Raw genomic sequence first — 14,135 nt, 5'->3', positions numbered from 1 at the left:
TAAGTTGAGCTTTTGTGTAGCTGTGACTTGTATTGAATGCTTTTTCATTACGACGCTTACAACTGTTTGCTGAACATAATGAGTGATTGTTGGAAGCATCTTTATTTCACTCTTCACATGACTGAAATTCGGGTCTGTGTTCTGATTGTGCAGCAACAATTTTCTGAGGCGTCTGCAAATGTCTGCTTTACTTTCAGACTGTTTTGACTCCCTGGTGATTTATTGGAATACAGGCATCAGAGAGTTTTGAAATTCGGATGCGTTTCCTGTGTACTTAAATGTCTTCTTTATGAAGAAAATGGAGTCTGATATTTCAGACGAGAAGCAGCTTATCTCTTGGAGCCCTGTTGAATTTGTCACTGCCTCCATGCACCCCCACATTAGTACCTTCAGTGGAATGTGTATTTCTCTTTCATTGGAAGCTTGTTAGTTTTGTTTGCTTATTACATCACATTGCAGGAGTACTACTGAGAGTCAGCACCGCACCCCGTGTCACGAATGGGGAAACTGCCATCTGTAAACATTTCAATGAGACTGCAAAAAAACCTTTAGCCTCTGATGGAAGGAAAGTCTATGACACTACCTCTGAAAACGGGGCAGAGCGTGTGAAAATGAATGGCTAATGTCAACATATGTTCAGTTTTGTTGAGTTTTGACGCTTTATTTACGAGTAATAATGAAATTGCAGCATAAGGTCTAATATTAGAACTGTTTCTTTGACACGCAGCAGTGTGATTAAGTAACCTTATTGTGTACCTTGTCTTTGAATAAATCAGCTTTTAGCTTCCCATCCAAGCAACACTAGGAGGATAAGATTTAATCGAAGCTTCTGTGACTCTTGTCTGCACTTTGTTCATTTGTTAAATGCTGGATTTTGGCACCAGAGAACTTTGAATCAAATGCAAGCATTGCTAAATCAGATTTACCAAACATCAACAGGCAGAATACTTAGCAGCCAAGCAAAGCTTTTTAACATCACACTGAGTGAGAATTTTAATCACATAATGAACTAGAATCAATTCACTGGCAAGATGAAAGAATTCACCCCATCTGTGTGCGAGATGTTGCAAAGTCACAGCACACAAAAATCTTAAACACATTTTTTAAGAGCTATGCACTCGAGTCGGTACTGCAAACGCATTGCAAATGCTGTAAACTAATGTAGTTCCCATCCAGCACAGCAGGCATAAAATATACAGCAGGCATAAAATATAGGTCACACAACAATGTTGGAACATAAAGAAAAATCATGACTTTACAACAAATTATAGTCAATCTTTTTTTTCCAATTAAGGGGCAATTTAGCGTGGCCAATCCACCTAACCTACACATCTTTGGGTTGTGGGGTAAAACCCACGCAGACACGGGGAGAATGTGCAAACTCCATACGGACAGTGACCCAGGGCCGGGATTTGAACCCGGGTCATCAGTGCTGTAGGCTGCAGTGCTAACCACTGTGCCACCTAAATTATAGTCAATCTTGAAGGCATTAAAAAGAAATAAGGTAACTAAATGCAGCCATCGACAACACTGACAAGGAAACCACAGATGCTTGGAAGGCCACTAAGATCAGTTAATAGTAGCAGTTTTTTCTATGTTGTCCTGACAATCAGCCAAATAAGTGCATCCATAAATAAGATTGCATTTCACAGGTTCTTGTTCAGATTTTGTTGGCAGTATGATGAAGCTCACATTGTCTCAGCTACTCAAAATGGAAATAACAATCAAGCATTCAAGTAACAATGTACAAAAAGCATCGTTCATTATTTTTAAGGTTGAAGTTTTCATGAGCAGGTAAAATGTATAGTAGTACAGAAGACATTCAGTCAGGAGTTCAAACAATGCAAAGCACAAATAGCTTTCTTAATAAATTAAGCGTTACATCCTTTGAAGATGTAAAGGTTAATTGTCTAATTGAAACTGAGTTGACTGAGCTCAGATTAGGGGTAGTACAGTTACAATTGGCCTCAATGTCTCTTAGCTGGGAAGAGAAAATTTTGAAAGGGTTCATTGTATATGATAGTGTGGTTGGGACTTGATTGGGTTCAGTTGCGATGTCTCCCATGGCCAAATACCATGCCGATGCTTTCTCTCAGGGTATGATTTTGATTGATGACCACAGGGCAATGACACTTATGAATTTGAACCAGTGCAAGTATCCATTCAAATGTCTGTTCTCTTACAGGAAAGAGAGAAAGATAGTATATGTAAAGGGCAGAAAAGAATCTTTGGTAGTTTTCTCAGTTTGATGTCTGCCTAATCAGTACACTTCTGAATGAAAATTGCAAATATTACAGAATGCTATGTGGTATAAATACTGGAAGACAGTTTTTGTAAATCACAAAGACAGTGTTTTGTAGCTTTCTACAAAAACAACTGTTCCCTAGCATGTTGTGAAGAATACACCTGTCAAAGATGTATTTCAATGGTTTGCAGGTTACTAGTGAAACAGGAAATTTCTCAATTGGTGCTGTTCACAATAAAGATGTCAGACAAATGTTAGTTACACTTGTAGCTATTAATCAAAAGTATAGACCTTGAGAATTGGAAGCAGTAAATGAAAAGAGATGGGAAGGGATTTGTAACACTGGTTAAGTTCTGCTAGTGAACACACTGCCCTCTAATGTTTGAATGTACATACTGCAGCTCATTGCAGGGTCAATTGGCACCAAAGCTGAGTGTTATAAAAGGTTGTGCATGTTGATTCTAGCCAACTTGTTAAATCAATAAAATAAATTACATTACAACAATAACGAGGGATTCATTGTGCATGAGCTGCAGAACGACTGTCTTATTTACCTACATAAATCACTCAGTTCAGGAAAGTAATTTGTCAGTACGCTTTGAGATGTTTCACTGCAAGATGCTATATAAAAGTCATTACAGTCTTGTGAATGGACACATGATACATTGAAATGACTGGCATATCCTCGAAATTCCAATCATAAAAATTAGTTGTCACAATTTCTTTAAATATTAGCAATTTCAAAAATGTATATTTCTTGAACATGGTTGTACTACCAGTTGACCCACCTTGATTCCTAATATTCACATTCTTGCCATGAGATGCCCCCCCCCCCCCCCCCTCAATTCTGACATTGGGGCTCGGGTGACTGGGAGGTGTAGGTGTTGTGCTGTCCTTTCTGGCTACAATACGTTTCTCAAAGGGCTGTTGGTGTGGGATCAAATGTAATGGCCACACATGAAGTCTTGCCAGCAGATGTCACGGGATGATGATATTGTGTGGAATATTGGCTAACCTCCTTCCTCACCATAGTCAACAGGCTGATTTCCATTGTAACAGACCAGAAAATTGCATATCAGAATCTGAGTATGGGGCCGTCCTGTTCTGTAAAGCTCAGTAGAACATCAATGGTGAATCTATCCATCTAGGACATTCCTTTTTAAACAATTTCTTATCCTGGAAGACTATTTATACACCCACTGGGGTACTGCTGCATCAGTGGCAGGTGCCATCAAGTTAAATGTGGGGTGGGTTGTGATTGGGCTTCCTGGGCAACAGCAGCCCAGGCTAATTTTATGGGCTTGGAGAAACACTCCTGCTCCGCTGGCTTCCACAGAAATAATTTAAAACATTACTTTTCAATTATCTCTGCAGCTCTACTGCCTGTAGAATTGATCGACGTGCATGGTGCATGCTACAGTTCCAACCTAAAATGGAAGTCATTGTGCTCAGACCCAACATTGCACGTTAAAAAGGGCTTGTCATCTGAACCAAGCAGATGCTTTAGCAGCTCAGCCATGTTAACACCAGGTACCACAAATTGAAATTGATCCCATTGAGTTTTAATTAAGGAAAGATCTTTCTGGTAACTTAAAAATAAACTAGTTACCTTTTGACAGTTTGAGAACCTGCAGTTATGAAATCAAAGGGGATCTATTGTGTTTCTTTCAGGATATGTTTGCCACATAAGTATGCACGGTGGTCCTTTTTATTGTTTAACACTTATAGAAGTTCAGATTTAGTGCCTTTTAACTCAACTCGACTTCAGCTCACTACCAATTTGCAAAACTATGAAAAGCAGTTTGATTCTTTCATTTATGCACTCGACCCTAGATTTTCTGATCATCACTATTTCAACCATGGTGCTAACCTGTTCAAATTAGATCGGTTAACACTAATCAGTGTCAATATCTAATACAATAACTAACAAGTATCTATGTGTACATTAACATCATTCTGGTTTCTGATTGGAGAAGAGACTAATTCTCTCTGCCTGACCTCTGACTATGTGTCAGATTCAAACTGACAAGATGTAAGGAAATTCATCCAGGCAGCTGGTGCACTAACTGAAGTGTGGCAACTATAGAGTTAAAAGCTTGTTATGGTTGCTCGGAGCTGGAACTGCTGCTCCATCGTAAATCCATCAATTACTGAATGACACAAAAGTTAGCCAAGAGGAGAACAGAGCCTGCAATTAATTCAATCTGCATACACATTATCTGTGTTTTCTGAGGTGACGTTTTACCCTTGCAATAATTCACATTGAGATTGGGGCTTTTAAGTGCTGACAAGAATTTTGATTTGTAATCAGTCTGAGTTGGACATACTCAGAAAAATTCAAACATTAGAGAGTTTGGATTAAGATAAATGTGCCTCTTAATCCATTGATTACAGTCACTCATGCATGCACACTTTCATAGTTATTGCCCACCATATTGACAGTATACTGACTGTATACTTCCATATTTCTGAGCTTTCTAATGCTGGAAGCTGGTAAGTCTCTTTCTTGAGATTTTGTCTTGCAAATGATCATTTAATTTCAGTCGATGTGCAGTGTTTGGGGGAAGCGATCTCCATCCACTAGTTCATCCTTTGAAGCTAATGCTGCTTTCCAGTGATTTTCACTGGAAAAGTTTTTCTCTCTAACCATTTATGCACTGACGGTGTTTTTATTGGGCGGATGTCAGAGTTTGAACAGTAGCTAATCGAAATTTATGAGGAAAGGAGCCTGATTATGACTTGAATTTTAAATGAATCTCACTTTTATTCCTAGCAACCACTTGGGATCTGAAGATATCCCGAGAGCTGGCTCAAAAAATTGCCCTGTAATTGTTCGGGCTGATCACAGGATTTTATGAGTTGAAAAACATCAGACTAGAGAGACAGTCCAAATGTCAGCAATTTAAGGAGATATGAAACCTGAAGTGGCTGCTTGAAGTCTGCTTTACCTGATATTCACTCAACTTGATCAGGTCTGCTTGGAGTACTCAGCTGGTCAGGCAGCCTCTGTAGGAGGAGATGCTATCTGACCTGCTGAGTATTTCCAGCATTTTCTGTTTTCATTATCCGGTATTCAGCCTTTTGATAAGGTATGCATTGGTGTCAAAACTTTATTTATGTCTTGTGCAAAATGTCACTTTCTATTGGTGCAGCCACCTGAATGTAAATATGGTAGAAAATTTTCTTTTGTGCGCTAGCTGCAGTGAAATTATAATGGGTTTGTTGTAAATGCTTTTGATTTTGCAATCATTGCTGAACAGATGAAACCTCCTCCCTCTTAATTAGTGAAAAGCTTGTACGCTTGCTTTATGTTCATTTACTAAAGCATTGTAGCTCTGCACAGTTATTGCAGTATTTTTAAATGATCTTTTTATTCCCTATCATGCGGATGTTAATTCCTTGCTGGCATGTTGGAACAGAGGCATTCGTTGACCTCGGATACCTTGCTCAAGTGTCCATTATTTGTATATAAGCACTGATTTTTATTTTAACTTTTTTAAAAATATGTTCATGGGACATGATTATCACTGCCAAGGCCAGAATTTATTGCCGATCCCTAATTGCCCTTGAGTGGGTGGTGGGGAGCTGCCTCTTTAAATCACTGCAGTCTATGTGGTAAAAGGTGCTCTTTTAGAGGGACTTCAAGATTTTGAACCAGTGACACTGAAGGAACAGTGTTTGTGTTTAAGTCATGTTGGGCCATGTGCATGCTGACCCTAGTGGAGGTCCGGAGTATGAGAGGTGCTCTTGAAGAAGCTTTAGCAAGTTTTTGCACTGCATTTTGTAGATGGTCACACTACAGACAAAGTTCACAGTGGTGGATATTCAAGGTAATGGATGGAGTGCCAATCAAAAAGGCTGCTTTATCCTCTGATCTTGAGTGTTTTGGAGATGCACACATCAAAACAAGTAGACGGTGTTCCATTCTATTCCAGACTTGTGCCTTGTAGATGGTGGAAGCACTTTGGTGTGGCTGGAGGTGGGTTACTCACCACAGAATTCCTTTTCTGAAATTTTTTTTTATTATTACGGTTTTCATAAAATATCAATAACAAAATGAAAAAGGAACCCAACAAGGTTAAGTACAAAACATAGTCCAAAAAAGCAACCCTCCATACCCCCCTCCCCCTGTACATAAATAATAAATTAACATTAACACCCCGACTTAGCACAACAAATATATACACCCCCTCAGACCCCCCCAGTGTAAATAACAAAAACAAAATAAAGTAAATCCCCTCCCCTCCCACCCAGAGTTGCTGCTGCCATTGACCAATGTCTACCGTTCTGCCAGGAAGTCTAGGAACGGTTGCCACCGCCTAAAGAACCCTTGTACCGACCCTCTCAAGAGAAATTTCACCCTCTCCAACTTAATAAACCCCGCCATATCGTTGATCCAGGATTCCATGCTTGGGGGCCTCGCATTCTTCCACTGAAGAAGAATCCTTCGCCGGGCTACCAGGGACGCAAAGGCCAGAATACCGGCCTCTTTCGCCTCCTGCACTCCCGGCTCCTCTGCAACCCCAAATATTGCGAGCCCCCAGCCCGGTTTGACCCTGGATCCTACCACCCTTGACACCGTCCTTGCTATGCCCTTCCAAAACTCCTCCAGCGCTGGGCATGCCCAGAACATATGGGTGTGGTTTGCTGGGCTCCCTGAGCACCTAAGACACTTGTCCTCGCCCCCAAAGAACCGGCTCATCCTTGTCCTGGTCATGTGTGCCCTGTGCAGCACCTTAAACTGTATGAGGCTGAGCCTCGCGCATGATGAGGAAGAGTTCATCCTCCCTAGGGCATCTGCCCACGTCCCTTCCTCGATCACCTCTCCCAACTCCTCCTCACCTTTCACCTCCACCACCGAGGCCTCCTCCTCCTCCTGCATCACCTGGTAGGTTTCCGAGATCTTCCCCCCTCCAGGTACCTCTCTGTGCTTCCTCGGACCCGCTCACTCACCTCCTCAACCGCCAACAGCACCACCTCCAAGCGCCACAACGGCCGCTGGTCCCTCTCCTCCCCAAGCTCTAATTCCACCCAATGCGGGGCGTGATCCGAAATGGCTATCACCAAGTACTCGGTATCCTCTACTCTCGCTATCAGCGCCCTGCTCAAAATAAAAGAGTCGATCCGGGAATAAGCCTTATGAACACGTGAGAAGAATGAAAATTCCCTAGCCCCCGGCCTTGCAAATCTCCAAGGGTCCATCCCTCCCATCTGGACAATAAACTCCCTCAGCACTTTAGCCGCCGCCGGCTTCCTACCCGTCCTAGACCTGGAGCGATCCAGTGCCGGATCCAACACCGTGTTAAAAGTCTCCCCCCATTATCAGGCCTCCCACTTCCAAGTCTGGGATCCGACCCAACATACGCCGCATAAAACCCGCATCGTCCCAGTTCGGAGCATACACATTGACCAGTACCACCCTCTCTCCCTGCAGCTTACCACTTACCATTACGTACCTACCGCCATTGTCTGCCACAATGCTCGACGTCTCGAATGACACCTTTTTTCCCCACCAAGATCGCCACCCCTCGATTTTTGGCATCCAGCCCCGAATGAAATACCTGACCTACCCACGCTTTCCTCAATCTTACCTGGTCTGCCACCTTCAGGTGTGTCTCCTGGAGCATAACCACATCCGCCTTCAGCCCCTTCAGGTGCGTGAATACGCGGGCCCGCTTGACCGAACCGTTCAGTCCCCTTACATTCCAGGTTATCAGCCGGATCAGGGGTCTACCCGCCCCCCTCCCCCGCCTACTAGCCATAACCCCTCCTCGGCCAGCCACGTGCCCGGCCCGTTCCCCACAGCGGCAGACCCCCGTCTCAACTCCCCCTACTCGCTCCAGCTCCCCCTTGACCATAGCAGCAGCAACTCGATTCCCCCCCACCCAACCCCCGGCTAGGACCCATCCTAGCTGCTTTACTCCCCCCATTGCACTTCCGCAAGTCAGCTGACTCCTGCTGACCCTGGCCTCGCCTTCGACTCCTCCCATTGTGTGTCACACCCTCCTCTTCCATTCCCTATCCACAGGCTCTCCCCCTCCCTCTTCCATCCCAAGCGCGGGAAACAACCCTCTCTTCCCGGCCCCGCCCCCTCCAGTGTTCAGCGCGGGAAAAAGCGCCTTTCCACCTACCCGGCCCCACCACCTGTGACGCAGCTCCTTTTACAGGCCCATTCCCCTCACCCCCGACTCTGGCCTCCCTCTTCCCCCGCGGGGCCCCATCTCACTGCCGGCCATTCACCCCTGTTCCATTTGCTTACCCCCCTCCAAGAGCCCCCCCGACCAACCCAACCAAAACAGTGCCCAACTCACCCTAAGCACCCTCAACCGAAACAGAAAAAGAAAAAAAAAACAAGAGCAAAGGACCACCCCTCAAAAAGTAACTTATCAACTGCAATCCCCAAACACCCATCCCGACCCTCAATCTGTGTCCAACTTCTCGGCTTGAACAAAGGCCCACGCCTCCTCTGGGGACTCAATAATGGTGCCGGTCCTTGAAGGTGATCCACAGTCACGCCGGCTGCAACATGCCAAACTTCACCCCCTTCCTGTGCAGGACCGCCTTTGCTCGATTGTACCCGGCCCTCCTCTTCGCCACCTCCGCACTACAGTCCTGGTATATTCGAACCTCTGCGTTCTCCCACCTGCTGCTCCTCTCCTTCTTGGCCCACCTGAGTACGCACTCCCGATCAGCGAACCGATGAAACCGCACCAGCACCGCCCGTGGAGGCTCATTAGCCTTGGGCCTCCTCGCCAACACTCTATGGGCCCCTTCCAGCTACAGGCGTCTGGAAGGACCCCGCTCCCATCAGTGAGTTCAACATGGTGACCACATAGGCCCCCACGTCCAGCCCCTCCGGGAGGCCCAGAATCCGCAAATTCTTCCGCCTTGACTGATTCTCCATCTCCTCGAACCGCTCCTGCCATTTCGTGTGGAGTTCCTCATGCGCCTCCACCTTTACCGCCAGGCCTAAGATCTCATCCTCGTTGTCGGAGATCTTTTGTCGGGCCTCGCGGACCGTCACCCCCTGGGCCGTCTGTGTCTCCAGCAGCTTATCGATAGAAGCCTTCATCGGATCAAGCAGGTCCGCTTTAATCTCTCTGAAGCAGCGCTGGATACCCTCCTGTTGCTCCTGCGCCCACTGCATCCACGCTGCCTGGTCACCGCCCGCCGCCATTTTGTTCTTCTTCCCTCGCACCTTCTTCGGGTCCACCACCACTTTTTTAGTCTCCCCGCTCCTGGTAAAAGCCATATACTGTTGGGGAACTATTGTACTCTCCTTCCCATCTCAGTAAACGTCGAAAAAATACCATTGGGGGCCCTGAAAAGAGCCCAAAGGTCCGTTTTTTGCGGGAGCTCTCTAATATGCAACTTAGCTCCGCAGAGCCGCAACCGGAAGTCCCACCACAGAATTCCTAACCTCTGACCTGCTCTTGTAGCCACTTAATTTATAAGATTGGTCCAATTAACCTTCTGGTCATTGATCCCCAGGATATTGATGCCATTGAACATCAAGTGGAAGTAATTCGACTCTATTTATGGATTTGTTCACTGCATAAACGTTACTTACTACTTATTAGTTAAGCCTGAATTGTCCAGATCCTGTTGTATGTCAGAAAGAATTGCTTCATTGTCTGAGGTGTTTGCTGCATACAGTGCACTCAGCTGCCTCTTGAATTAAATGGGGTAGAGATTCAAATTGGTTTCTGCAATAGTGGGGACCTTTGGAATAGGCCAATATGGATCATTCACTCAACTCATTTGGCTGAAGATGGTTGCAGCTGTTTCAGCTTGTGTTTTGCACTGATTTGTGGGGCTCAGTCATTACTAAGCATGGTGATTTTCATGAAGCAGCTTTCTCCTGTTAGTTATTTAACTGCCCACCACCATCTATTACTGGATGTGGCAGGTCTGCAGTTATTTTGATCAGAACCATTGGTTGTGAGATTGCTTATCTCTGTATAAAACATACTGCTTCTGCTGTTTAGCATGCACTTTTTCCCTGTGTTGTAGCTTAACCAGGTTGGCACCTAATCTTTAGGTATTTCTGGTGCTGTGCTTGGCATGTTCTTCTACACTCCTTGATGAATCAAAGTTGATCCACTGGGTTGATGGTACTCATAGATTGAGGGATATGCCAGGCCACAAGATTGCAGATTGTGGTGGTATACAGTTCTGCCACTGGCTAGGTCTACTCTGAATGTACCCCATTTAACATGATGGTAATACAATGGATGATATCCTCAGTGAGTAGACAGGACTTTGTCTCCTACCAATAATGTCAAAGACAGATCCATCTGTGATGGGTAGACTGGTGAGGATAGGGTAAAGTATGTGTTTGATACAAACATAAGAAATAAGTGCAGAAGTGGGCCATTTAGACATTCAAACCTGGTCCACCATTCAAAAAGGGATAGCAAATCTTCCACCTCTACTCCCCATTCCTTTATTCCCCGCTGTAAACAAAACATTTGTCAACATTCGCCTTCAATTTATTCACTTCCTGAGCATTCACAGCTCTCTAAGGTAGAGAATTTTAAAGATTCGCAATACTTTGAGTGAATAAATCTTTTGTAAATGGCCAACTCCTTATTCTATGACTGTGACCTCTCGTTCTAGATTCTCCGACCAGGGGAAACATTTTCTCCATGTCTACCCTGGCCCCTTCAGAATTTTATATGCTCAATCAACTCTCATTCTGGAGGGCTGGTTTAGCACACTGGCTAAATAGCTGGCTTGTAATGCAGAACAGGGCAGCAGCGCGGGTTCAATTTCCGTACCAGCCTCCCCGAACAGGCGCCAGAATGTGGCGACTAGGGGCTTTTCACAGTAACTTCATTGAAGCCTACCTGTGACAATAAGGGATTATTATTATTATTCTAAACTTCAGGGAATTTGGCCTGGTCTACCCACACAAATCTCCTCATAGAAAAATCCCCTCACCCCAGGAACCTATCTAGTGAACCTTCATTGCATTCTCTTGAGGACATGTATGTATTTCCTAAAGTAAGGAAACCAAAACTGCACACAGCACTCCAGGTATGACCCCACTAGTGTCCTGCATAATTCAGTAAGACTTCCTTACTCTTACCTTTTTGTTACAAAAGGATTGGAATGTAATTTACAATTTGCCTTCCTAATTGCTTGCTGTACCTGAAAGTAAATTTTCTCTAATTTATGTACAAGGACACGCAGATCTCCCGGAATGCAAATAATTCCCAGTCTCTCCTCATCCAAAAATAGTTCCTACCAAAGTGGATAATTTCATATTTCCCTACATTCTGCCATGTTCTTGCCCATTCACCCAACTTAACTATATCTCTCTGCTGCCACTTAATGCCCTCGTCACAGCACCATCAGCAAACGTGGAGACATTACAGACATCATTAATATTGGTTGTCAGTGGCTGAGGCCCAAGTACTGATCCTGGCAATAAACCACTAGTTATAGCTTGCCAACCTGCATATGTCCTGCTTATTCCTACTTTCTGCTTTATGTCGGTTATCAATTCTCTAATATATTCAAGTCAATATATTACCCAAAACTCAACAGTCATAATTTAATAACCGTTTGTGTCATACCTTAGTGAATGTTTATTCATTCTAGTTGATACATCTTCAAATAAATTCTAACTTTTTACTTGGGGTTCGTACTCTCACCGCCTGCCACAAGCCAAGGTATTAATTTATGGGATGTTGGCGTAGCTGACTAGGCCAGATTTTATTGGTCATCCCTAGTTTCCCTTCAGAAGGTGTGGTGAGCTCCCTTCTTGAACTGCTAAAGTCTCTGAGGTGTAGGTACACCCACAGTGATGTCAGGAAGGAAGTTCCAGAATTTTGACAAAGCGACAGTGAAGGAATGGCAATATATTTCCAAGTTGGGTTGGTGAGTGACTTGGAGGGGAACCTCCAGATGCTGGGGTACCCAGGTATCTGCTGCTCTTGTCCTTCTAGATGGTAGTGGCCATGGGTTTGGAAGGTGCTGCCTATGGAACCTTCACGTACCAGCCTCCCCGAACAGGCACCTGAATGTGGCGACGAGGGGCTTTTCACAGTAACATCATTTGAAGCCTACTCGTGACAATAAGCGATTTGCATTTCATTTCATTTCATTTGGTGAGTTACTGCAGTGCATCTTGTAGATGGTACACATGGCTGCCATTGTTCACCAGTGTTGGAAGTATTGAATGTTTACGAATAGGGGAGCAATTAAGAGGGCTGCTTTGACCTGACTGGCGTCAAGCTTCTTTTTTTCCCTCTTTTTAAAAAATATTTTAGAGTAACCAATTCATACTTTCGAATTAAGGGGCAAATCAGCGTGGCCAAGGCACCTACCCTGCACATCTATTGTGGGGAAGAATGTGCAAACTCCACACGGACAGTGACCCAGAGCCGGGACCGAACCTGGGACCTCGGAACCGTGAGGCAGCAGCGCTAACCATTGCGCCATCATGCTGCCCGGCGTCGAGCTTCTTGAGTGTTGTTGGAGCTGCACTCATTCAGACAAGTGGGGTGTATTCCATTACGCTCCTTTTAAAAAAATTTAGTGTACCCAATTCATTTTTTCCAATTAAGGGGCAATTTAGCGTGGCCAATCCACCTACCCTGCACATCTTTTGGGTTGTGGGGGCGAAACCCACTAATGTGCAAACTCCACACGGACAATGACCTAGAGCTGGGAACGAACCTGGGACCTCAGCGCCGCGAGGCAGCAGTGCGAACCACTGCACCACCATGCTGCCCTTCCATTACACTTCTGACCTGTGCCTTGTAGATGGTGGACAGGATTTGGGGGGTCAGGAGGTGAGTTATTTGTCATGGGATTCCTAGCCTTTGACCTTCTCTGGGAGCCACAGTATTAATAAGGCTAATTCAGTTTCTGATCAATGGTAACCCCCAAGATGTTGATTGTGGGGGATTCAGTGATGGTAATGCCATTAAATGTCATGGGTGATGGTTAGATCCTCTTGTAGGAAATAATCATTGTCTAGCACTTGTGTGGCGTGAATGTTACTTGCCACTAGTCAGCCCAAGCCGGAATATTGTCCAGGTCGTTCTGCATTTGGACATGGACTGCTTCATTATCAGAGGAGTGACGAATAGTGTTGAACATTGTGCAGTCATCCGCAACCATCCCCACTTCAGACCTTATCATGGAGGGGAGATCATTGATGAAGCAGCTGAAGATAGTTGGGCCTAGGACACTACCCTGAGGAACTTCTGCAGTGAAGTCCTGGAGCTAAGATGATTGACCTCCAACCACCACAACCATCTTCCTTTGCGCCAGGTATGACTCCAACCAGTGGAGAATTTCCCCCGATTCCCATTGTCTTCGGTTTTACCAGGGCTCCTTTATGCCATACTCTTGCCAAATGCTGCCTTGATGTCAAGGGCAGTCACTCTCACCTCACCTCTGGCATTCAGCTCTTTTGTCCATGTTTGAACCAAGGGTGTAATGAGGTCAGGAACTGAGTGACCCTGATGGAACCCAAACTGAGCATCCACGAGCAGGCTAATGCTGAGTAAATGCCGCTTGATACACTGTTGAAATGAAATGAAAATGAAAATTGCTTATTGTCACAAGTAGGCTTCAAATGAAGTTACTGTGAAAAGCTCCTTGTCGCCACATTCCGGCGCCTGTTCGGGGAGGCTGTTCTGGAGAGTAAACTACTGATAGGGCAGTAATTGGCTGGGTTGGATTTATTCAATTTCTTGTGTACAGGACACACCTGGGCAATTTCCCACATTGCCAGGTAGATGCCAGTGTTATCGCTGTACTGGACCATCTTGGCTAGGGGAGTGGCAAGTTCAGGAGCACAAGTCTGAAGTACTATTGCAGGAATGCTGTCAGGGCCCATAAACTTTGCAGTATCCAGTGCCTTAAGCCGTTT

General features: G+C 44.9%; 1 protein-coding gene across 8 annotated transcripts in view; it reads left to right on the top strand.

Annotated features, from left to right (window-relative positions):
* The window catches only part of sema6a (sema domain, transmembrane domain (TM), and cytoplasmic domain, (semaphorin) 6A), a 159,802-nt gene that overhangs the window by 27,244 nt on the left and 118,423 nt on the right, over positions 1-14,135 (top strand). The gene's annotated exons all lie outside the window — the stretch shown is intronic.

The sequence above is a fragment of the Scyliorhinus torazame genome, chromosome 9 (genome assembly GCF_047496885.1).
Source record: "Scyliorhinus torazame isolate Kashiwa2021f chromosome 9, sScyTor2.1, whole genome shotgun sequence".
Lineage (NCBI taxonomy): Eukaryota > Metazoa > Chordata > Chondrichthyes > Carcharhiniformes > Scyliorhinidae > Scyliorhinus > Scyliorhinus torazame.
Note: the sequence above shows the minus strand (reverse complement) of the source record. Positions and strands in the feature narration are given on the sequence as shown.